Here is a 25,960-nt window from a genome sequence, read left to right on the forward strand (position 1 = left end):
CAATATGTGTTAAAACCGGTGCAGCATGGTATAGTCTGAAATTTGGCAGACCTACACCTCCACCTTCTTGGGGCGAAAGAGCGTACACACTCCCACCCTGGGTCTCGAGCAATCGCCACACAAATTTAATTAGAGTCGACCTTAATGAATTAAAGAACGATGTAGGGGGTATGATAGGTACAGCCTGGAAGAGATATAGGAATTTAGGTAACGCATCCATTTTTAGGGTGTTTATCCTCCCAAACCATGAGATGTCTCTGTTTGCATAGTTGGAGAGGTCTTTTAGTGTGCGCTCAAGGAGGGTCTGATAATTTAAGGGGAACAACCTAGATTGGTCAGTAGGGACAAACACCCCAAGGTATTGGATAGCCTCCCGTTGCCATCTAAATGGAAATTGCTCTGAGATATGTTTTTCTGCTAACGGGAGTGAAATGTTCAGAGCTTCTGTTTTGGAGTAATTTATTTTTAAGTTCGATAGATGTCCATATCTCTCGAACTACTGTATTAACGACAAAAGTGTGGTATGGGGCTGGCTGGGAGATGTACAGTAGGAGGTCATCAGCGTATATGGCCGTCTTATAATGGTTCCCTCCAATTTGAAGGCCTTGTATATTTGGGTTGTTTCTTATCGCTACTGCAAGATGCTCCATTACCAACAAATACAGAAGAGGTGACAGAGGGCAACCCTGCCTGGTGCCATTTCTGATATGTATGGGAGAGGACAATAATCCATTCACCCTTATCCTAGCAGTAGGACATGTGTAAAGGGCCAGTACTCTGTCCAGAAATTTGGGGCCAAGTCCAATTTGTTTGAGAGTTGCTGACAAGAATCCCCAATGGACCCTGTCGAAGGCCTTTTCTGCATTCACGGACAGCAGACAGAGAGGATAAGACCCCACTCTCGCTCTAGATGTTGTTAGTAGAGTTTTATAATGTTGTCTCTGGCCTCCTTACCTTTGATAAATCCTACCTGATCTGTGTGTATGATGGAAGGGAGGAAAGGAGACAATCTGTTAGCTAGTGTCTTGGAAAAAAGTTTAATGTCCGCATTTATCAGTGATATAGGTCTATAATTAGTGGAAAACTGTGAGATCCTTACCAGGTTTAGGCAGGACACTAATGTGTGCTTCCAAGGATTGTTGCGTGAAGGGGGAATCTGAAGAAATCGCTGAAAAGACTTTAGCTAAAATGGGGGTCATTTGTTCCCTAAATAATTTGTAAAAGGTGCGTGTAAAGCCTTCGGGACCTGGACTCTTCCCTGTTGGGGTGGATTTAATTGTCTCCTTATCTCCTCTTCCGTGATGTCAGAATCCAGTGTCTCTCTGGAATAAGTGTCTAATGTAGGTAAGGCTGTCTCTGCAATGTAAGCAGAGATTCGCTCCACTAGAGTAGATGGGTTCATGTCTGCAAACTGTACCCTAAGATCATATAACTGTGAGTAGTAAGTCTGAAATATATCGAGGATCTCTGAGGTATTGTGAGTGTCTAAACCCACTGAGTTTTTAATTCTGGGGATGTAAGTGTGTGCCGTCCATGGCTGCAGCAGTCGTAAAAGATGCCTTCCCGCTTTGTTAGAATACTCGTAATCGAAGCATTTGCATTGATCTCTAAGACATAGGTATTTTTTATCTAGCTTAGAATGGAGTTCCTTCCTTGCTATGACTAGGTCTGTCAAAGTAGCTGGAGAAAGGGTATGTTTGTGAGCAGTTTCTAAATCATTAATTTTTTGGAGGAGGTTAAACATCTGAAGGGCTCCTTCCTTCTTAAGTCGCGTACCGTGTTTAATTAGGATGCCTCTAAGGACACATTTCAGCGCCTCCCACTGGGTGGGTACAGATGTATTGTCTGATGCATGTGTTTCTAAGAAAAATTCTATGTGCTCCTTTATGTCAGCTACGCATACGGCATCTTTTAAGAGGTTGTCATTTAACTGCCGAGTCCACTGCTTATCAAAGCGGTCTGGCAGTGTTATGTTCACAAATATTGGAGCATGGTCTGACCACAGCATGTCCCCAATAGAGGCTGAAGGTTGCCAAGATAGTGCGTACTAGCCTAGCAGAAAGTAATCTATGCGACTCTATGAATTGTGTGGGTGCGAGTAGAAAGTGAAGTCCTTATCTTGTGGGTGTAGAACTCACCAACTGAAGGGCATACAGCATGCGTTTAAGTGATTGCAATTGTCTAGTGGAGATTGAGCCTCGGCCCATCAAGGTGTCAATATTTGGGTTCAAAGTAAGGTTAAAGTCCCCTCCGACAACGAGCACCCCTTCAGCGAATTCGGACAGCTTGTTAAGGAATGAGTGACATGCCGTGACCTGTCGCTGATTGGGGGCGTACCAATTGGCAATGGTAAGCCTAGTCGATCCGATCATTAATTTGAGGAGGAGGTAACGGCCCTCTGGGTCAAGGCGTTTGTCTATCAGGCAGTGAGCCAGGGATTTATGTATTGCAATAGACCCCCCCCGGAGCGAGAGTCAGGATTGGCGCTGTGGAACCAATGCGCGTAGTAGCGGTCTCTTATGTTAGGTACATGCCCAACTTTAAAATGTGTTTCGTGGAGAAGGAGCACTTGGACCCCCTGCTTATGCATGTGGTAAAGAACCTGTGACCATTTCTGAGGAATATTAAGTCCTCGAACATTCAATGAGCAAAGTTCGAGGGGCGCCATTAGTAAGGTTATTAGGGGGGGGGGGGGAGAGGAAGAAGGGAGGGGAAAAAAAAAAAAAGGTAGAACAGTTATTGGTTAGAAAGTAGAGATGGGTGAGAAGAAAGTTGCTACAAGAGCAATGACAGACGTGTATCGCCTAAGAAATTAGAAGAAATTTAAAGTAACAGAAAAGAGGAAACGTTGGGGGGAGGGGTTGTGGTTTAATCTGCGTCCTAGAACCAAGGACGCGATGTCCCTAATGGGTGGCGGGCTTTCTACAGAAGAGAGCTTCCCCCACACCGGGATGCCAGCCATAACTTAACACCATATAATTTTAGGGCAATAAATTCAAAACTGAAATTAACGTCCACATGGGTGAAACATTTTCTAAGACCCAAGAAGTCCCACATCCTATCTCTGTTGTACCTCTAGAGAAGCAGACCCACTTTGGCTAAACATTTTCTGTATTTTTCTCTTAGCGCCAGCACCTTCCATTGGTGCCTGATAAGACCTCTGTGGTTGAATTCGCATGTATGGGGCACACCCCTAGATTCACGGGAGGATGTCTTCTGCTCCCTGCATACCGCAGGCCCAATGGAGCGCTAATTGTCCAAGTGCTTTAGCGTATTCATCTCCCTATCGTGGGAAGGAGACAAATGGCCATGGGCTATTTTACTGCTAGAAAGTCTGCTGACTAACAATGCAGGATGGAGACATCCAAGGGTCCCATGGGTATTCCAGCAGGAAGCTCTATGTAAACGAAGTGCCGAGTCGACCTGGGCTCTGTCTCCTACCCGACCTATCTCCCCTGCGACGTCTTTCCGATCTCTGGGGTCTTGGGGGTACCCCCTCAAATGAAGTCGTAGGCATAGAAGGCCAGTCGTGAATCATTATATTGGGAAGGCCTTAAGTTGAGGTGAAAGGAGAGATGTCTCTGGGAGTCTGGAGCACATGTAAATGACCCTCGTGATGAACTTGTAGGCGGAAAGGAAATCCCCATGTGTATGAGAGGTTGTGTTGGTGCAAAGATTCCAAGAGAGGTCGCAGGGCCCTTCTTTTTTGCAGTGTGACCCGGGATAAATCGGGAAGTACTTGTATACGTTTTCCCTGATGAAGTATCGTTTGACGATCCCATGCTTTTTTCATTATGGATTCTTTCACTTGGTATCGGTGGACTCTGCACAGTATGTCTCGAGGGCGGTCCGGGTCGAGGGACCTAGGGCTTAGGGATCTATGCGCACAGTCCAGCTCAAGGGGGGAGTCCTGGATGGAATTGAAAATGTGGCGTAGGGTGTCCCCTAGATTTTGTTGTTCCACCTCTTCAGAGATACCGCGTATTCGAATATTATTTCTCCTTCCTCTATTTTCTGTGTCATCAATAGAATCCGCTAAATACTGCATTTGATATGTATGGGACGATATTAGTGCCGCCTGTGCATTAACTCGGGATGATAGATCAGCCAGGGAAGTCTCTACTGTAGTGACCCTCGTGTCAATTTGGTGAATCTCCGTGCAAACAGAGGCCAGTTCGCTTTTATATGAGTTCTCTAATCTAGTGATATATGCTTCCATATCTTCTTTAGTTGGTATGGCTTTTATATGGGAACTGAGAGCTCTGATTTCAGCTAATGCTGCAATTCCCTGCATAGGTACACACACAGTGGGCAATGTCATGTCTGCTCCTCTGTATGGGAGATCAGTGCTGCTTGCCATGTTGGAGGAATGATCTCTGCCTGTGGAGGGTAGTGAGGTGCAAGTGTGGCCAGGAGCTGATTGTGTTGAGGGGGAGCTGGGAGATGTGGTGCAGCCAAGTACCTGACTTCTGGTAGCTTTGTCCAGGAGAGGGTGTTGAGGACCTTCTCCCTGTAGCAGGCTGTAGTTGTCCTCTGATGCTGCTGCATGAGGGGTTAATGAGCTCTCCCCTCCTCCACTTGCTTTCTCCTCTATTGCTGCTGCTGCACAAGGGGTTAATGAGCTCTCCCCTCCTCCACCTGCATTCTGCCCGCTGTGAGCAACGCTGTGTGTGTCGGAAGCAGTGAGCGCTGCTGTCCCTCCATGTGCTCCTCTCCCCACTCTGCTTGTAATATAGGAGCGGTCACAGTAGCTCCTGCAGGCTGTGGTTGGTCCGACACGCATGCTGCCGCCGCGGCCGCCATGTTGGCTTGAGCCCGCTCTGCCTTCACTCTTCTGGATCCAGCTAGGAAGCGCTGGATGTTCTGTGCTCCTGTTGCACCCGCTGGAAAGGGGTCAGGAGGGGATATCTTATCTTATATTGAAATGCTGGCAATTAGACCGGAGAAGAGGGTATGCATGTCCTCACTCTCCCATAGCCAGGCCACGCCCCCAGGTCATGCTTTTATGATGCCAAAAACAATTATAGCAAAACAATGGAGATCCCCCCCACACCGCCATGCGTCACTAGCCACGCCTCCCCTATGTGCTGCTATTTTAAGGTTTGTGACACATGAGTAGGAGGTTGATTGCAATAGTCCCAGAAAGGAAGGGTGGGTTACTTACAACAAGTGCCGTGCAGTCAGGGAACAGCTGCCTGTAGGATTTTCCGACCTAGGGAAGCGTCCGCTGATGCGAAGGTATGATCTCTGTAAAATTTGGCAAAAGTATGCAATGAGGACCAAGTTGCTGCCTTACACACTTGGATAGCTGAAGCTCCATGGTGAACCACCCAGGAAGCCCCCACCGCCCGCAGCGAGTGAGCAGTCACGCAAAATGAAGACGACCGTCCCTTGGCACGGTAGGCCTCTGCCACCACCATATGAATCCACCTGGAGATGGTCATTTTGGAAGCCACAGATCCCCAAAGCGGCCCTTTAGGAATTACAAACAAGGACTCTGTCCGACGGAAGTCCTTAGTACTGGCAATGTATATCCGCAAGGCCCGTTCGAGATGTAGCCGATGCAAGGTCAGTTCCTTTGGATGCGCTGGAGAAGGGCAAAAGGACGGAAGCACAATATTCTCATTAAAGTGGAAAGAGAACACCACCTTTGGTAGGAACTGTGGTACCGGACGCAGTACCACCTTGTCCTGATGGAAGGCCAGAAAGGGGGACTCGACCGACAAAGCGGCCAGCTCGGACACTCGGCGTATTGAAGTGATCGCCACAAGGAAAACCACCTTCCAGGACAAAAGACACAATGGCACTTCCTTTAATGGCTCAAAAGGATGAGACTGTAGGGCACCCAAAAGCAGATTGAGATCCCACACGGGCAGGGGTGACCGGAACGGAGGAACAGCGTGGAAAATCCCCTGAAGGAAAGTGTGGATTGCCAACTTGGCGGCTAGCGGTCTCTGATCGAGGATCGAGAAAGCCGAGACCTGGCCCTTCAGGTAGCTCAACTTCAGGCCCATGTCCTGCTTGTAGGAAGGACAACACACAAGCCAAAGAAAACCGGATTGGATGGAGGGGACGGTCTTCGCACTAAACAGGCTTCATTTCCAGGCTCGATGGTAAATCTTTGACGATGATGGTTTCCTTGCGTTAATCATGGTTCGAATGACCGACTCTGTGAAACCACGCTCCCTCAGAATCGCGGCCTCAACATCAATGTCGGTAAATGAAACGACTGTTAATTCGGGTGGAAGAGCGAACCCTCTGAAAGCAGGTCCTCTTGCTCCGGTATTTGCCACGGTGCGCCGATGAGTAGGTCTATAAGGTTTGCGTACCATGCACGCCTTGGCCAATATAGCGCTATTAGAATTACCGGGCACCCCTTCATCCCGATCTTTTTGAGTACTCTCAGTAAGAGAGGGAAAGGCGGGAAAATGTACGGGAGGTGGAGATCCGACCACGGTATTCCTAGCGTGTCCAATCGCTATTGCCTGAAGGTCCTGGGACCTAGCCACGAAATGCTATACTTTGCGATTGAAGCTGGACGCCATCATGTCCACGTCCGGATGACCCCAGCGATGATAAATGGCCTGGAATACGTCTGGGTGCAGCTCCCATTCCCCCAGGTCTACGGTTTCCTGACTGAGAAAGTCCGCTATCCAATTGTACACCCCCGGTTTGTATACCGCTAAGCTTGCTGGTAGGTGCAGCTAGGCCCAGCTGAGTATCTTGGATACCTCGCCCATCGCCCCCACACTTCGGGTGCCTCCCTGGTGATTGATGTAAGCGACCGCCGTCGCGTTGTCCGTCTGAATCTAAACAGGTTTGCCCTTGAGGTGGGGAGTAAAGTGCTGCAGCGATTGCCATATCGCCCGCAGCTCCTAGATATTGATCGGAAGAGTGGCCTCGAACACGAAACAGAGGAACACGAAACAGAGGAGTTCCAGTCTCTGCGTTGGGACCAGGCACGACTTGCCGTGGTTGATGGCCCAGCCTATCCTTTCCAAGGTCTGTAGTGTTATGCGGAGACTTTCCAGGTTGTCTACTTGACACGGTGCCTTTACCAGTATTTCATCCAGGTAGGGAATGGTGACAATATCCCTGGTGTGGAGCAGAGCCATCACCGCCACGAGTACCTTTGTGAATACTCGTGGCACTGTGGACAACCCCAAGAGCAGGGCCGCGAGCTGGTAGTGACTTCCTTGAATCTCAAAATGAAGAAAACGCTGGTGGGATCTGTGCATTGGAATGTGTAGATGTGCATCTTTGATGTCGATCGAAGAGAGAACCTCTCCGGGCTCCATAGAGGCGATGACTCCATGCGGAAATGCTTCGTCTTGATATAACGATTCAGTCGCTTCAGGTCGAGGACCGATCTGACCATGCCGTCCTTTTTGGGGACCACAAACAGATTTAAATAGAAACCCCATCCGTGCCGAGAAGGTGGAACTGGTACGACTACTCCTTGGGCAAGCACGTGGTCGACTGCCACGCAAAGCTGTGGCGTCTTTTCTGGAACCCTCAGTAACCTTGGCCTGAAGAAACGATGCTGAGGGAAAGTCGCAAACTCTATGGCGTAGCCAGAGGAAACAATCTCCCGCACCCAAGAGTCGGACACGTGCACCAGCCACGTGTCCCTGTATAGGGAGAGTCTGCCCCCACCCTGTCATGACAGGGTGGGGGCTGAACTTCATGCTGAAAGCTTTGCTCTCGTAGCTTTCGGCACACAGGAGTGAGGCTGCCAAGAGGTCCTGGTTTTAAAAGAGGCCTCTCTTTTGCTCCTGTGGATTCTTCTTGGCCTGGGACCATTGCCCAGACGAGGTACATGGGCTTGAGCGGCGAAAGGACTGGTAATAGGATCTCCTTTTGCAGAGCCTTTCCTCTTCTAACCGCGTTTTGCGGAAGGAACGTGCTCTTCCCGCCCGTCGCATCTTTTATCAGCTTGTTTCCAAACAGCCTGTTGCCCCCAAAAGGGGAGCTTGGTTAGCGCCTTTTTAGAGGACGTGTCAGCTGACCAACTCTTCAGCCAGAGTGTCCTGCAAGACACCTCAGAAGCTGCTAACACCTGAGCTAGGAATTTTGCCAAATTCGCCGCACAGACAAAATTCCCGGCCTGAATGATGTTATCCGCGGTATCCAGCAACTCGTTGGTCAGAGCACCCGCAAGAATATCCCAGCCTAGTTGCTTTGCACATGCAAGTGGGTCGTAGCGCAGTGCCTACTGCCTGAAAAGTATATTTCGCCAAGGAGTCTAGCTTCCTATCCTGTGGATCAGAAAGTGATGCCGCGTCCGCTGTGGGAAGAGTGGTGTGTTTTGACAGTCGCTACACAGGCGGATCTACTACGGGAGGTACCGACCACCTTTTAACGAGATCTTCCAGAAAGGGATAAGCGATGTCCCATGTTTTCCCCGGTCCCTTAAAGCATTTGTTGGGGACTTCCCATTCCCTTTCCAGGACCACCTCGAAGTCCTGATGGGGTGGGAAATAACTGCCGTGGCCGTTTATGCTGCCTGAAGGACACGGCCACAGGCGGAATTGCCGCTGGCTCCTCTGATACGTGAAGCATGTCCTGCACTGCCACGACCAAGCTGTCCATCAGTGCAGCTAGCTTAGACGCTTGCTCCTCGTCCAAGTTCGAGGGGGATGAAGAGCGAGAGCATTCCCCCTCCGAGAGACTAGTATCCTTGGACACTAGGATGGATGACTGCTGCATCTGAGACGTAGATTAGGACACCGATGAATATCGGGATCGCGAAGATGCAGCCTGTGAATGGGAGGACTCCCTGGAATAATGGGATTTATGGGAGGACTCCCTGGAGCAATAGGATCTATGAGAGGACTCCCTGGAGCAATGGGATCTATGAGAGGACTCCCTGGAGCAATGGGATCTATGAGAGGACTCCCTGGAGCAATGGGATCTATGAAAGGACTCCCTGGAGCAATGGGATCTATGAGAGGACTCCCTGGAGCAATGGGATCTATGAGAGGACTCCCTGGAGCAATGGGATCTATGAGAGGACTCCCTGGAGCAATGGGATCTATGAGAGGACTCCCTGGAGCAATGGGATCTATGAGAGGACTCCCTGGAGCAATGGGATCTATGAAAGGACTCCCTGGAGCAATGGGATCTATGAGAGGACTCCCTGGAGCAATGGGATCTATGAAAGGACTCCCTGGAGCAATGGGATCTATGAGAGGACTCCCTGGAGCAATGGGATCTATGAGAGGACTCCCTGGAGCAATGGGATCTATGAGAGGACTCCCTGGAGCAGTGGGATCTATGAGAGGACTCCCTGGAGCAGTGGGATCTATGAGAGGACTCCCTGGAGCAATAGGATCTATGGGAGGACTCCCTGGAGCAATAGGATCTATGGGAGGACTCCCTGGAGCAATGGGATCTATGGGAGGACTCCCTGGAGATATGGGGTCTACGTCTTTTACGTGACCTACCCCGTGACCGCTCTGAGAAAAAAGCATCTCCGTCTGAATGCAGCCTGCGTAAAATCACAGCAGATTTACTAGCTAGGTCAGAGACCGCCGCAGTGAGGGATTGGGCCCATTCAGGTTCAGCTTCCTGTTCAACTCCTAGCCCGGAGCTTGCCGGGCTAGGAGACAGTTCGCACAGCGGGGCTCAGACTGACCGCAAGGGAGCTTCGCATTACAATGAGCACAAGCATAAAACTTGCCTCTACCTGTAGCCTGTCCAGAACCTTCCGGTCTGGGGTCGGATGTGATGTTAACAATACTGTGCACAAAATACTGGGCAAAATGCTGCAAGTGAAGACCGCAGGAGGAGTACAGCGCAGGAGGAAGTTGCCTCAGCAGAGCTTACCCTATCCAAGGCTGTCAGGCCCCAGCAGGAGCTCCTGGGTTCGCAGAGAAGACGACTTCCAATTCAGACGCAGCAGACTGAGCACACACGGCTGGTCTGATGCGAGGAACTCATCCAGAAGTTCTGAGAAAGAAGGAGTGGCCGGAGGCAGGAAAGGAGGAGAGATCAGCCATCCCAGTCTTGTAGTGGGTTGTCTGTCACTTTCCCTCGCTGACCCAATGTGGGCATGGCTTAATTCCAGGTCTGAGCCGAGGCCTAAATTTTTGGCTCCTCCAACTATCACCCCCTGAACTCCAGTGCCCGGGGATGGCCCGCTGAAGCGAGGAAGGCGGCAAGCGACACCGCCATGGCAAGAGGGAAGATCTACGTTGGCCGCGAGGTAGGCCTCAAGTAAGCCTGGGCCTAGATTTATGTCCCCTAGATTTATGACCTCCACAGCCGCTGCCACCGCTGGTCAGGGAGGCCAGGGAAAAGCCCTATCTCCCCGTATTCCCACAAGTAAAGTCTTTATGATGACCTAAACTAAGACATATCTGCCTCCTGCAGACACTAAGCTTAAAAACTGATTAGCGTAATGCCTGCAGGAGGAGTATAGCTAGTAGGAGGAGTTAACACTTCTTGCTTAGTGTCGCCTCCTTTTGGAAGTAGCTATACGCAAGATATGGCTGTGTCCCCTAATGATACGGACAAGAAATTAGTATTGCAATAAAAAAAATGATTGGTCAATGCAATAGTCTTTTCCATAACGACGTAAGGGTTGCGATAGTTGGACACTAAGGAAAATTGACGTGTTCGAACTATGCTGCGGGATAAAAATGCTGTAGATACCTTGGACTGCCATGACAACGAACAAGGTAGTTAGATCATGTCAAACCGAAAACATTAATAGAGGCCAAAATCTAACAGCAGCTCTCTTTTAATGGCCACGTGATACGCACTATTTCACTTGAAACAGTACTGATGCTTGGCTAGGTCAGCGGAAAGAGAAGATCAGGACAACAAAGAGCAAAGTGGCTTGATAGAAATGATGATTAATTAGTGTAAAATGTCTATTGATTTGTATAAACTAGATGTATTACACAGCTGTAGTGATTTGACTCTGCAGTGTGCTATAAGAGTAGTCCAATGTAAAGTTCCAATGCAGCCACTCTAGGGTTAAATTACATAAGTATGGAGTGGAGCTGAAAGTAATGCTGGGTTACTCTTCAGTCCTCCCCACTCCCACCTCAACTTCTGGGACAAAGGAACTGGTCTTTGCCTGACCACATGTTGAGGAGACAAAGGCTTAGTTTGTACAGGGGGCCTGAGCAGGCGGAGGGTGGGGGAAAGAGATTCTTTATAGCTTAACCAATGAAAATAAATATACATTACGTATGTAATATGTTATATGCCCATAAAGGGCAGATATTATGTGTTTTAATAAAACAAGCTCTGGGATTGTTTTTCCCCCAGAACTCTCTGTAAGCTTCAAACTGGACATGTGTCTCAGTCTGAAGTCTTCTTACGCGCGTATATTAGTGTTTTGCAATTAGGAAGCTTCGGAATACCCCAGAACCTGCTGGAGAAATTCATATCCAGACCACAAAGCAACCACAAATCATGTCAATTGCGGACCTGAAAAAAGCGGTGAATGACAGAAATGCGTGGAGAACATTGATCCATGAATGGACCGAACATTAGATACAGCTGAACGGATAATTATCATCATCATCATTAAGCTTAAATAAAACAAATAGTGTCAGGCAGCTGCTGACAAGGCAAATAGGATCATAGGGTGCATCAAAAGAGGCCTATGGGCACATGACTAGAACATTGTTCTTCGTCTTTACTAGCCACTGGTCAGACCACACAAGGAATATCGTGGACAGTTTGGGGTACCAGTATTCAAGGAGGACATATCACAGCTTGAGCGGTACAAAGGTGGGCAGCTAAAGTAATAAACAGAATGGGCGGACTACAATACCCAGAGAGGTTATCAAAACTGGGATTACTTAGCTTAGAAATAGGACGGCTGAGGGGGGACCTAATAACTATATATAAATATATCAGGGGTCAATATAGAGATCTCTCCCATCATATATTTATACCCAGGACTGTAACAAGGGGGCGCCGTCTACTTCTACAGCAAATAAGGCTTCTACATCTTTCAGTAAAGAACCTGCTTGTATGTCAAGCAGTGAAACTAAGGAACTCTCTGCCGGAGGACGCAGTAACGGTAAATTTGATAAAAGAGTACAAGAGGGGCCTGGAGTGTTTCTTTAGAGATGTAATATTATACATTATAATCATTAATACCTGCAAAAGGCTTGCTGATCCGGGATTATTCAGATGGCAAGATTGGAGGAAATTGGCTTCTACCTCATTGTTTTTTTAATCAATATTTGGTGGTGATGGTTTTGGAGGGTGGGGGGGGGGGGTGTTAGGCTGATCAGGGGGGACATGTCTTTTTTCTCCTTACAGACTATGCTACTATATTGCTTTTGTTTGTTTTTCCAAAGGAAGATTGAAAGGATAAATACAGACCAATTATCCTGCCGTCCCTTCATGATGCTGGATAAACTACATAATGGATATATGAGACAAGTGTAAAACGTATAGTAAGACTGAACTAGAGAGCTTTACAGCCCTTCTACAGAGTGAATATCTCCATCTACCTGATGATTAGGTGAATACTGATAATACCTCCCAGCAGGCAGAGATGGTACTGACAATAGCTGCTCATGTCATGTTGTGCTGACGCATCACAGGATTCGTAGCTCAGAAAAATGAAAGAGAAATCAGGAAAAATTTCTACATCAAGATGGTGCCTGATAAGCATCAGAGAGGAGTCTGCACTGTGTGGAAGTGACTTTACTACACATAGGGCAGGTTCAGAGCACGGCAGACAATCAGATGAGGGGCGCAGGGATGGAAATATGTGTTTTCACCATAGAGGCACTTTAAGGTAAAGCTATAAACATTGTCTTTCTATTATATAACTGTCAGCCATGTTTTCAGCTTTAGAGATGTTCCCTGCATGTATTACAGGGTTCACAATACAACTTCATTGTTTACCTTCAGCCTGATGAGTTGTGAAACCTTCACATTAAAATGATCAAGTTTTAGCAAAAGTGGACCTTGATCGTTCTTTCATTTAAAGGGGTTGTCCCGAGCCAAAACCTCAAAATTTTCTATTAGCCCATTCCCCCTGTCACCCCCGGCATAAAGCAGCCCTTTAAAGCGGTTATAAACCGCTTCCTACTTACCGTTTTGAAGAAATAATAACTTATAAAGTTCTTCTTCCAAGATGGCGCCTGTGATGTCCCAGGGTGCGTTCCACGGTGCACCGCGCTTCCAGGAGGCTTTCATGCGCGTTCCCGAGACGCCGGTCACGTGAGCAGGTGACTGATGTCATCGGTGGAGGCGTGCACTTGTAATGAATGAAACGCTGCTCCCGTGCAGTGATAGCTCGTCTGCGCATGCGCAGACAAGCTGTATCGCGCGGGCACGCTGGAGCAGCTCGTTCACAGCGGGGAGAGGACAGACTGCGCAAGCACGTCTAAAACAGACTGCTGAGGAAGAAATTAGACGGCACCATGGCAACGGGGACGCAGAGACAGCGCGAGGACAGAGACAAGTGAGTGAATAACTTCTGTGTGGCTCATATTTAATGCACGATGTATATTACATAGTGCATTAATATGGCCATACAGAAGTGCTTACCCCCACTTGCTTTCTCGGGACAACCCCTTTAATGCAAACATGTTAAACTTAAAGCCCGCTGGCCGAATCCAGCCTACTACCTCATGTTATGTGACCCACCGGCCGTGCAGCCCCCAATAAGCATTCCACTCATCCAGCCAGCAGCACAGACGCTAAGGGAAGAGGTCAGCAGTCATAGACTAACCAGTGGCTGCCGGACCAAAGATGTAGGCTAGATGAGGGCAATGCCAGAGTCCAATAGGGGGCTTCACTCTTACTACTGGGGCCACTGTGAGGGGCCCTACTATTAATGGGGTCACTATTACTATTAAGGCTACTATCAGGGACAGTATGAATACCGTGGTCACTGTGATTGACCCTACTACTAATGGGGTCAATAGGGGACCTCATTACAATTACAATCAGCCCTTTGAAGGCCACCATAATGCTGATGTGGCCCTCGGTGACAATGAGTTTGACACAACTGATCTAATGTCTCTGGTCAGCGGTAATCCTGCCATCTCCACCGGCCTCATCACACAAGTAGAAGACATCTAATAAGACTGAAGACAAGAGCTTCACAGCCTTCTACAGATCAGAGGAACATCTCCACCTACCAGATGGTCCTGTGGAAGAAGAGGACAGGGACATCTCTCTGGGGTTCTTCTCTTACTGGATGGAACTGGAGGAAACACAGACGGACACTGAAGTCATTCTTCACATACAGATAATAAGACATGATTACCGGATTCTTCTGACCATAAGACATATTATTACAAGCATCCATCTTCCTGAAGTCTCCCTGCACCTTATAATCTGATGGTCTCCCCCTCCCTGTCCCACGTACAGCCAAGAACAGAGCAGTGATAACGCATCCCCCCCTCGTAGACCCCAGCGGAGAGCTGTCACTCTGAGTAACCCTTGAGTGACTGACCCTAGCCCCCCGCAGGTACTGCCTGCACTCTTCTCTCCATCCTTCTTATTCCTCTTTCCTCACTCAGTCTGCTGAATCCCGTCTCCATCCCCGGCACACAGGCAATCTGCGACACTGAGACGAGGCTGGGGTTATAGACAGAGCATACAAGTCATAGGAGGAGGCCATGCTGTTTAACCCCTTAACACTGCAGCGCATCTATTTACATGCTGCAGCATCAGGGTATGTATGAGATCACATGGTGATCTCCCTCCATACAGCGCAGGCGCTGTTTGTTTCTTACAGCCGACATCAACAGCTCTGATAAGCCGTACAGCTGATCGGAGCTGTTAACCCTTTGAATGCCAATGTCAATTCTGACAGAGGCATGTAAATTCCCTGAACGATATTCAGGTGTTCTGTACAGCCCCCTGCAGTGACATCACAAGGAGCGGTGTGCGTGTCCTGGCAGCCGGGAGCCTTCTAAATGGCTCCAGGGTTGTCTTAACAAAATGCACATCAGGCCATGGCATTACATCATACTGCAGGAGTGATCAAAGCATCACAAGTTGTTGTCCCCTCTGGGAATAAAGAAAAAAAAAAGTTAAAATAAGCTGTATAGAGTTTTACTAATTATTTTAAAAAAATGGAATAAAAAAGTTTAAAAACAAAACACCTTTTTACCACATTTATAGTAAGATCTAAATAAAACCAAAATACATATTTGGTATCACTGCGTCCACAAAAGTCCAATCTATCAAAAGTAATATATTCTTTACCCAGAACGATGAACGTCAGAAAAAAAAAAATAAAGACCGCCTGAAAGAAGGGATTACTTATCGGTAGTCATCACGACAGCCCCATTTACATATGGAGGTTGCCCTCTGACCTCAGTAGGGACAGGAAGAGCCTTTAAAGCACCTCCCCTCCACCATCTCCTCAGTGACTTCAAATTATTATGGTGGACAATGTATACTGAACCAAAATTTACCTTTATTCGGTATCATTTTACATTGAAAAAGAACATAAATATTTTTTAGGAGAGGGAGCTATGGGCCGGCGTGATGACTCCCTGAAATAGAACCACTGGTAAGTAATCCCTTCTTTCCCCCGGTTGTCATCACGACGGCCCCATTTACTTATGGAGCAATACCAAATACTAAGTATTCTTAGGGTGGGGCTACTGCCTGGAGGACTTTTTGTCCGTATGCTAGGTCTCTGTTAGATTGTACATTGACCCTATAGTGCTTTATGAATGCAGACTGATCCAGGTAGCCGCTTTACAAATTTGCTCAGCGGTGGCCTGTGCGTTCTCTGCCCACAACGGAAAAGGGGATCTTGTAGAGTGGGCTTTGATATTTTCAAGAGGATCGAGACCCCTGGCTTTGTATGCCTCCCGGATGGCCGTTCTGATCCATCTTGCTATGGTACCTTATAGGTTGTTTGTATTCGCCCCCACTAACGAGTTAGGAGCTCGACAGCCCATTGATTTACACACCTTCTCCTGGGAGGAGACTGTCTGCTAAGAAAATCCACAACAGTATTTGTAGATAACATCAGATGGATTGCTGAGAGGGATAGCACCGTTGATTCTGCCCAGCGTAGTAGCCTTGCTGCCAATTGATGAAGGTGCGGGTGTCGTGTTCCCTCTTGGTGATGAACAAACGATAAGGCTGTCATGTTCTCTGTCAGAATCTTGACATGCCTTCCTCTGAGGTGGGGATCTGCCACACAAAGGGCCTTCCATATCGCTCTTAGCGCTCTCTAATTGGATGAGCATGCAGCTATTCGAGAGTCCCAGGTTCCCTAAAAAGTTAGTTCAGTTACTTGTGTTCCCCACCCCCCTCTTGCCTGCATTCATTGTAACAGATATGGAGGGCTCTTGTGATCAAGAGTTACCTTGTCTAAGTTTATTCTGGGAAGTCCACCAGCATAAGGACTGTTGAACTTGAACAGACAGGCTCACCTTATTATTTAGGGAGGCCTGCTGTTTGTCCCAGCAGGCAAGGATAAAGTGTTGCAGCTGTCGGGTATGGGCTTGGGCCAATAGGTCTATCTGTATACAGGCTGTTAGCAGGCCAAGAAGTTTCATTGCGTCCCTAATGGAAACTCACGTTGCCTGGCATAGGGACGATACTGATTGGATGAGGTCCTTTTCCTTGGAAGGGGGGAGCCGTGATTCATGGGTGTGGGAATCTAGGAGGACTCCTAGATATATTTTCTGCATACCTGGGATCAGGTCTGATTTTTGTCTATTTACTGCACATCCCAAGTCGCTCAACGTGGACAAGACTATGGACAAATCTGGGCATATAGTTTCCACTGATTTTGACACCAACAGGAAATCATCCAGATAGGGGAAGATAAGGATTTGTTTTCTCCTAAAGTAGGCTATCATTTCTATCACTACTTTTGTGAATACCCTAGGGGCGGTACAGATACCAAAGGGCAAAGCCCTAAATTGATAGTGACGAATTACATTACCCATTTGCAAAGCAAAACTTGGATATTTGTAGTGGGGGGGCAGTTATTGGGACGTGATCATATGTGTCTTTAAGCTGTAAAACGTGATGAGTAGATAGCAGCACAACCAAATGTATTACAAAGGCATACTTAAGCCAAAAGTGCACGATCCAGTAGTAGATCCGGACCCCAGGATCCAAAATAGAACTTTGCAGACAATCAATGGACAGATCAGCACTCCTGGATTTTTCTTTATAATAAAACTTCTTTATTCCTCAGCTTAAAAAACTGCACTGCAACGTTTCGATCCTATGTGGATCTTTCTCAAGCATGCAGCAAGTGCTTAAAGAGCACAAATATATACAAAAGGCATATAGCCAAATGCCCCAAATAATTATCACCCCATCTCTCTTTTAAATTCAGATGTGAAGCTCTATGCCAAGGTAATAGCAAACAGACCATTTCCCTTGATGTCTAGTTTGGTCAAAGAGGATTGCCAGGGCCCAAAAGGTACTAGATGCCTGATGGACTTGGTGGATGTGGCTGTCCTTGGATGGAGAGAAGGCATGTGGCAAGGTCCATTGGGGATATCTGATTCAAGCATTGCAGACATTTGGGTTTGCAGGCCCCATCTTCCAGGCCAGCAAAGGCCTATATTCCTCCCCCTCAGCGATGGTTCTGATCAGTGGCCTTTTATCCAAGCCTTTTAACATAACAAACGGCACCAAACAAGGGTGCCTACTGTCACCCCTTAATTTTTTGGATTGTCATGGAAGCATTGGCAGAGGACATTAGAAATAATCAAAACATTTGAAGAATTAGAATGGGCCCATGACACACAAAAGGTTGATTATGCCTACCCGATAATCGGGTTTTCAGGAGTCTCCATGACAGCACCACCTGAGATAGCCTCCTCTTGATAGAACAGGAACACATCGAGAGGTTAAAGCTCCCCCCTCTCTCACCTTCCTCACTGATTTCTAACGAATTGCCGGGGGTAGGAGATTAACTAAGATAAAATACCAGTCTTGGTAATAATTTATGTCTTCATAAATGGAAATTAAATTATATATTTTCCTTTCGGGGGTGTGGGGGTAATAATGTGCGGGGGCTGTCCTGAAAACCCGATTATCGGGTAGGTATACCTTTTCCCAGTCATCTCCATGACAGCACCACCTGAGACGTACCAACTAAATACATTTTTCAGGATGGGATCGCCACTGAGAGGACCTTATGGCCAAAGGTCAAATCCTCATCTAGCCGCACGTCCACCCTGTAATGCTTAATGAAAGTAGGCGGCCTTTTCCATATTGCGGTCTTACAAATTTGTTCTACGGACACTGAACTATGTTCATCCCACGAAGAGGCTACTGCCCTTGTGGAGCGGCCTTTAAGTTCGGAGGGGACCTCTTTATCTAATGCTTTACAGGCTTCTGTAATAGCTAGGCGGATCCATCTGGGTATGGAGCTCTTTGCTGCTTTTCTACCCTTATTTGTGCCGAAAAATTGGACAAACAAATTGTCGTCCTGTCTCCACTGACTTGTGGCATCGATATATTGCAGGACTGCTCTTATAACGTCCAGACAGTTAATGTAACCATGACGACGGTCAGGGACCCCGGGTGGCAGTGGCACGGTTCGCTATGGCGTTCTGGAATGGTGTTGTGCCCACGTTCAGGTCGGCGAGTGGTGGCGCTGTGTTCCTGTGTGTGGGCGCGCGTGCCTGCTCTGAGAGGCGCGCGTGCTCTCTGAGTTATAGTGGATGGCTGGGAGTTCTGGTCAGTCGGCTTGATTGGTCTCTGCCCAAGTGGAGGAAACTCCTGAATATAGTCTGGCAGTTGCTGATAGCAGTTGCTAGTTATTGGGTCTGTTCTCTGTGTGCCTGACTTCGGTCTTGCTCCAGTGGAAGTTACCTGGTCTCGATCCAGCTCTGCTTGTGTTCTGTGGTTCTCCTGTCGTGTTGGTTTATTCAATCTGCCTAGCCTGTCAGTACTAGTAAGTTGTCATCTGCATAGGTACGGTGGTGCCTTCCTGTCCTGCCACTAGGCAGCGTAGGGTCAGTGTTGGCGGCCTGGACCTGTCCACCTTTGGGGCTACCTCCAGGAAGGAACATTGGTGTGGGTGAGGGTCAGGGAGTCCCACGCTGTGCGTACCTGTGCAAACTACTAGTACTGTTACAGTTAAATTCTCTTTCCGAAGTGTCTCTAGGTTTATCGAAAATCGAGAGAATCACTACGTCCTGCGCCCTATGAAAAGGTGACACTACCTTGGGCATAAAAACTGGATCTGATTTAAACACTATCTTTGTGTCTGTGATTTTAAGAAAGGGATGACGGATAGATAGAGCCTGGCCCAAGTAATAGCCAATAAAAAGACTGTTAGTATTCTTTTTGGGAGCGATTCTATTGGCTCAAATGGGTCTGAAGACAGAGCCCTGAGAACCCAATTTAGGTTCCAGTCAGGGAATAGATTTGTGGTTCTTGGCTTCCACCTGTCTGCCACCGTCAAGAACCTACTGACCCACTTGACTTCCGATAATTTGGTGTCAAACAGAACACTAAGGGCTGCTATCTGAACCCTCAATCTGCTTGGGGAGAGGCCCATATCCAGGCCTTCCTGCAGAAATTCCAAAATTATGGGTATGTCCGGCGAAGAAACTTGCAATTTCCTCTCCCGACCCCAAAGAAAATACTTCTTCCAGACCTTCTGGTAGAAACTGTTAGTTGTTGCTTTCCTGCTAGACAGTAGGGTCTAAGTTACTTTCTCAGAGAATCCTTACCCTAACAGTATGGATTCTTCAAAATCCATGCTGCCGAGCAGAGCCTGTCTATGTTTGGGTGGTTCAGAGGGCCTTGCGTTAGTAGGTCCACTTGGGTAGGCAGGAGAACTGGATCCTGTAAGCTTAAGTTTTTTAGGGGGCCGAACCAGCTCCTCCCCAGCCAGAAGGCAGCCACTAGGATTAGTGTACATCTCTGGGAACAGAAATGCTAGAGTGCCCCGGGGATTAGAGGGATTGGTGGAAATGCATAGACCAATACCCTGCCCCAGTTCTGGTTTAGGGCATCTACTGCCGTCGGTTGATCCCCTGGAATGAGGGAGAAGAAGTTCTTTACTTTGAGGTTTTCTTTTGTCGTGAACAGGTCGATCTGTGGGGACCACCACCTGTCCATCAGAGTCTTGAAGTCTTCCTGCGAAAAGGACCACTCTCAGGGGTCTATATGCCTTCTGCTGAGAAAATCTACCCTCTGATTCAATGCACCCTTTAGATGTGCCGCTGAAATTGACAGTACTCAAGCTCCCGCCCAGCGTATGATTTTCTGTGAAACATCTTTTAACCCCTTAAGGACCAGGTTGTTTTGTACCTTAAGGACCAGACACTTTAGGGATTTTACCCATGTGGCGGTTTTACTGCTACATTTTTTTTTTCTTTAGCTACCAAAATTATTTTTGCTGCGTTTTTTTTTCCGTGACATATTGGACTATTTTTTTAATATCTTTTTCACTGACTTTTTTTTTCCGTTTTTTAGTTTTATTGGGGGTAAAATGCTAAAAAAATGATTTTTTTAACATTTATAGTTTTTAAAAAAAATATTTTTATATTTACACTAAAATAAAGTATGGAAATGGGTTCCTCTATTTATTTCGGACGTTTTGATATATAGTATGTATGGGTTTGGTTTACAGGGCGCATACGGCGACGGTTTTTGTTGGCGTCTGCTTTGTGTTATTCTCTTTCTTTTGTATGTATTGTTGTTTTATTCTGTTGTTTTGTTTTACTTATTTATGTAATTATGTTTTTTACTATCTGTGTCCCCCATGACGTCATATAAGACCTCTGGGGGACACTCACTTTTTTTTTTTTTTTAACTTTATTTGACATTTTCCCACTGTAGCTGGGCAGTCCATAGGACCCTCAGTTACAGGGGAAAGCAACCCCTGTGGTGACATTAGTCACCTACAGAGCTGCCAGGGTCTAAGTCTGACCCTCCAGCTCTGCAGTAGCAGGGAATCCCGGGAGGTCACATGACCCCCCGAGGCTCCCGTAGGCATATTAACACATTCTGCCGCAGTTCTCCGGCGCGGCCGATTCACCCAATCAGCTGGCTGGAATCGGCACACGTGACTACACAGCGTGCACGCGGATTGCCTGCAGCAGCCGTGTGCACTACACAGTACAGTTAAGCAGCCGTGCACTACACACTACACTTAAGCAGCACGGGGTTAGGGTTTAGGGTTACTGTTTAGGGTTAGGGTTGGGGTTAGGGTTAAGGTTTAGGGTTAAGGTTTAGGGTTAGTGTTTTGGGTTAGGTTTAGGGTTGGGGTTAGGGTTAGGTTTAGTTAACCCTAACCCTAAACCTAACCCTAACCCTAACCCCGTGCTGCTTAAGTGGAGTGTGTAGTGCACGGCTGCTTAACTGTACTGTGTAGTGCACACGGCTGCTGCAGGCAATCCGCGTGCACGCTGTGTAGTCACGTGTGCCGATTCCAGCCAGCTGATTGGGTGAATCGGCCGCGCCGGAGAACTGCGGCAGAATGTGTTAATATGCCTCCCGTAGTGAAAGAACTTCTTACTTTCACTTTGCCCCGACAGTGCTCATTGAGCCCTGTATATCGGGGAAACAGAAGGCAGGAAGGGTTAAAAACCCCTCCTGCCTTCTGCTCCAGGTTATCAGCTGTCACTGACAGCTGATAACCCGTACCTGCCTCTCTGACTGATTGCAGAGGCAGGAGGCTTAGAGCACCGCCGTATTTTTACTATCGGTGGTCCTCTAAGCCCAGGACCAGCCGCCGTATATATATATATACAGTGGCTGGTCCTTAATGGGTTAAGGCTGGGAAACTTGTTCCTCCTTGATGCCGAATGTGGGCTACTGCCGTGGTATTGTCTGATAAGATTTTTAGATGCTGGTTGTGTACGGTTTCTCCTAGTCGCTGAAGGGTTTCCCAAATCGCCTGGAGTTCCCTATATTTGATGATTGGTCCTTCATCCCTGAGGGCCATGACCCCTGCAGAAACTAGTCTCCTATATAAGTACCCCAGCCCCAGGCACTCACGTCCATTGTGACACAAATAGCCGGATACTGAATCAAGTCAACTCTCCTCGACAGGTTCCAAGGTGTCCACCAGCGCAGGGACACCTTCACTGAATTCTCTAAGCACATCCTGGTCCCTAGAAAGGACTGCCTCCTTTCCCAGGCTGAAAGTATTGCGGTTTGAAGAAGTCTGTTGTCCGTCTGAGCCCAGGCTACCCCTGGAATGCAAGAGGTCAGGCTCCCCAAAAGGGATATGGCTTCTCGGATTGTACAGGTTTTTTTCCCTAGAGATTTTCTGGACCAGTAGCTTAATTCCCTGGACCTTTGACTCTGGAAGGAAGGAGCATTGGCTCTCTGAGTTGAGCATGATGCCTAGAAACAATTTTTCTCTGCTGGCGTTCAGGCTGGATTTCTCCCAATTTATTATCCAACCCAAGAATTGGAGCAGATGAAGGGTCGTTGCCAGATATTCTGCTAGGGGTTTCTTGGATTCTGCTATGACCTGGATGTCGTCTAGGTAGGGCACGATCGAGATCGATTTGTCTCAAGTAGGCCGCTAGCTCTGCTATAATCTTCATGAAGATTTGGGGGGCTGATGAAATCCCGAAGGGAAGGCATCTGAATTGGAAATGTTTTGTTCCTCTTCCCATGTTTAGTGCGAATCTGAGGAATTTTTGGGAATCCGCGTGGATTGATACGTGGAAGTATATGCCCCTCTTCCTCTTGGCCTCACCGCTGAGGATATCGACTCCATTTTGAATCGCTGATACCTGATGTATGCCTTCAGGGGTTTTAGGTTGATAATCTTGCGCGACTTCCCGCAAGATTTCTTTATCAAAAAAAGCCTGGAGTAATGACTTCTAGATTTTTCTTTTTGTGGTACTGAAGATACTGCTTTTAAATGTAGGTCTCGAACCCCTTGCTGGAGTAATCGCAATTAATGTGTTGAGCCCCCCCGTAGTCATGAATTTTCTCTTGGGATGGGATACCAGCTCTATTCGGTATCCGTGTTGTAGAATTTCGGGGATCCAAGAGCTCTCGCAGATTGGGGCCCATCAATCTGCGAAGCTTCCCAGTCTCACCCTGACTGGGATGGCGTCATGGTTTTTGCCTGGCCGGTCCCCCGATGGGGGTTAAAAGAGGAAGCTTCTCCATTTACCCCCTTTAGGGTAACTCCATCGGCCCATCTTGCCCTTTCCCTTTTAGGGCTCAGAGTGTTGTGCTGGGGTCCAAAAATATACGGATTACTTACCGGTAGTCCTTTTTCCGGGAGTCATCACGACGGCCCCATTTACAATAGAGGTTGCTCTCTAACCTCGGTAGGGATAGGAAGAGCCCTTAAAAGCACCTCCCTTCCACCATTCTTTAGCGGCTTTCAAATTATTACGGTGGACAATGTTTACGGAACCAAAGTTTACCTTTATTCGGTCGTATTTACATTGAAAAGAACATAAATATTCTATAAGGGAGGGCATTACGGGCCGTTGTGATGACTCCCAAAAAAAGGACTACCGGTATGTAATCCGTATATTTCCAGGTCGTCATCCCAATGGCCCCATTTACAATGGAGCAATGTCAGATTATAAGTGATTTAGGGTGGGACTACTGCCTTGAGGACTTTCCATCCATATCCCAAGTCTTGGTCGGACTGGACGTTAACCCTATAATGTTTGATTATAGAGGGCAGGGTAATTGTTTGCTCTCTGTGGAATTTGGATACTACTTTCTAATTTAAACGTGATTCTATCATCTTGTATCAGCATGTGTGGCTCCACATAACATAAGGCTTGTAATTCTCCTACTCTCTGGGCTGAGGTTATGGCGACTAGGAGAGAAACCTTTTAGCGTAAGTAGTCTTAGAGGGAGTTGGAAGAGGGGTTCAAAGGGTGGTTTGCAAAAGCTATTTAGGACTAAATTCAGGTCCCAGGTAGAAAAAGTTTCCCTAATAAAGAGCCGAAGTCTGTCTGCTCCCTTAGGGAACCTATGAACCCAGCGGTACTCCGCCAAGGGAAAATCCAAATAGGATCCTAACGCTGCTGCCTGAACCCTAAGAGTTCTTGGGCTAAGGCCTTTCTCTAGGCCCGCCTGCAGCAAATTCAAAGATTATGGGCATATCAATAACTGGGATTTTGCTTGGATCCAAGTTACAGAACTCTGAGAACTTCCTCCACACTCTGCTATAGATGGCTGTGATTACGTGTTTACGGCTTTTGGTCAAGGTGGTAATTACTTTGTGTGAAAGTCCCTTCCCCTGAAGTATCACGCCTTCAACATCCATGCCGCTAGTTTCAGTTTTTCGACCCCCGTGTATGTTAGTGGGCCCTGGAAAGGGAGATCTTCCATGGCCGGTAGTCCAAATAGGCCCCTGAAAAGGAGATCTTCCATGACGGTAGTCAAAATTGGCCCCGGATCGCTAAAGCCTTCAATAGGGGATACCAGGGTCTCTTGTCCCACATGGGAACGACTAAGATTACTGCTGCCCGGCTGGCCTGAATCTTTTTGAGGGTGTATGGAATCAGTGGGAATGTGGGAAATGCATAGGCCAAGTCCATGTCCCAACTTTGAGAAAGGGAGTCTACTCCGCATGGGTTGTCCCTTGGGTTGAGAGAATAGAAGTCCCGGAATTTCGTATTTCCCCTTGTGGTGAACAGATCGATCTGCGGTTTTCCCCACTGGCGTGTTAGATGATTAAAGGCTTGCTGGTTCAGACACTATTCTCCTGGAAGAACACTGTCTGCTTAGAAAGTCTGCGATGACGTTTGTGGACCCCTTCAGATTGATGGCTGAGAGGGATAACATGGTTGATTCCGCCCAGCGAAGTATCCTTGCCACCAGTTGTTGGAGGTGCGGGTGTCGCGTTCCCCCATGGCGACGAACAAACGACAGGGCTGTCATGTTATTGGTGAGGATTTTAACGTGCCTTCCTCTCAAGTGGGGTTCTGCCGCATGGAGGGTCTCCCATATCGCTCTTAATTCCCTATAGTTGGACGAGCATGCGGCTATTCGGGAATACCAGGTTACCTGCAGGGTCAGGTCTGCTACTTGCGCTCCACACCCGGTTTTGCTAGCATCCGTTGTGACGGATCTATATCGGGTTCTCGTGACCAAGAGGTACCCATGCTCAGGTTACTCTGTAAGGTACACCAGCGCAGGGACTATTTAACTTGGACGGACAGGCTCACCTTCTTGTCTAGGGAGGTCTGTCGTTTTTTCCACCTGGCAAGGATGAACTGTTGTAGCTGTCGGGTATGGGCTTGTGCCCATGGGACTATGTGTATGCAGGCTGTCAACAGGCCCAGCACTTTCATAACTTCTCTGATGGACACTGTAGTGGCCTGACATAGGGATGTTACGGATTCAATAAGGTCTTTACTTCTGGACGGTGGAAGCCGAGATTCCTGGATGCGGGAGTCTAGGAGTACAACTAAATAAATCTTCTGTGGACCCGGAATCAGATCAGACTTGTGTTTATTTATTATCCACCCTAAATCATTCAGAGTTGACTATTGACAGATCTGCGCATATGGCTTCTGTGGTTTTTGATACCAACAGAAAATGGTCCAGATATGGAAAAATGAAATCTGATTTCGCCTAAAATAAGCTATCATTTCTATCACTATCTTCGTGAAGACTCTAGGGGCAGTCAAGATATCGAAAGGTAGAGCCATAAACTGATAATGATAGATTATGTCACCAGAGCGAACCTCAGATATTTGTGGTGAACTGCGGCTATTGGGATGTGATGGTATGTGTCTTTAAGGTCTATAGTGCACATGACGCTGTCGGGATCTATTAGCGGTACGATGGACTTCACGGTTTCCATTTTAAATTTCTTGTAGGAAATAAATTTGTTTAAAGCTTTGAGGTTGAAGATGGTTCTGATAGAGCCGTTTGTTTTTTTTGATCAAGAAGAGGGGGGAATAGAATCCCTCGTGTTCGGGAACCTGCGTAATGACTCCTAGGTCCTTAAGTTCCTGGATGACCTCTAGCAGATTTATCTGTTCTTGTGGGGAACCTGGGGAGGTAAGAAAGAATCTCTTAG

At 47.5% G+C, this 25,960-nt stretch overlaps 1 pseudogene; it reads right to left on the minus strand.

Annotated features, from left to right (window-relative positions):
* The window catches only part of LOC136627318 (zinc finger protein 850-like), a 166,426-nt pseudogene that overhangs the window by 119,048 nt on the left and 21,418 nt on the right, over positions 1-25,960 (minus strand).

Source organism: Eleutherodactylus coqui, chromosome 5, assembly GCF_035609145.1.
Source record: "Eleutherodactylus coqui strain aEleCoq1 chromosome 5, aEleCoq1.hap1, whole genome shotgun sequence".
In the NCBI taxonomy this organism is placed as follows: domain Eukaryota; kingdom Metazoa; phylum Chordata; class Amphibia; order Anura; family Eleutherodactylidae; genus Eleutherodactylus; species Eleutherodactylus coqui.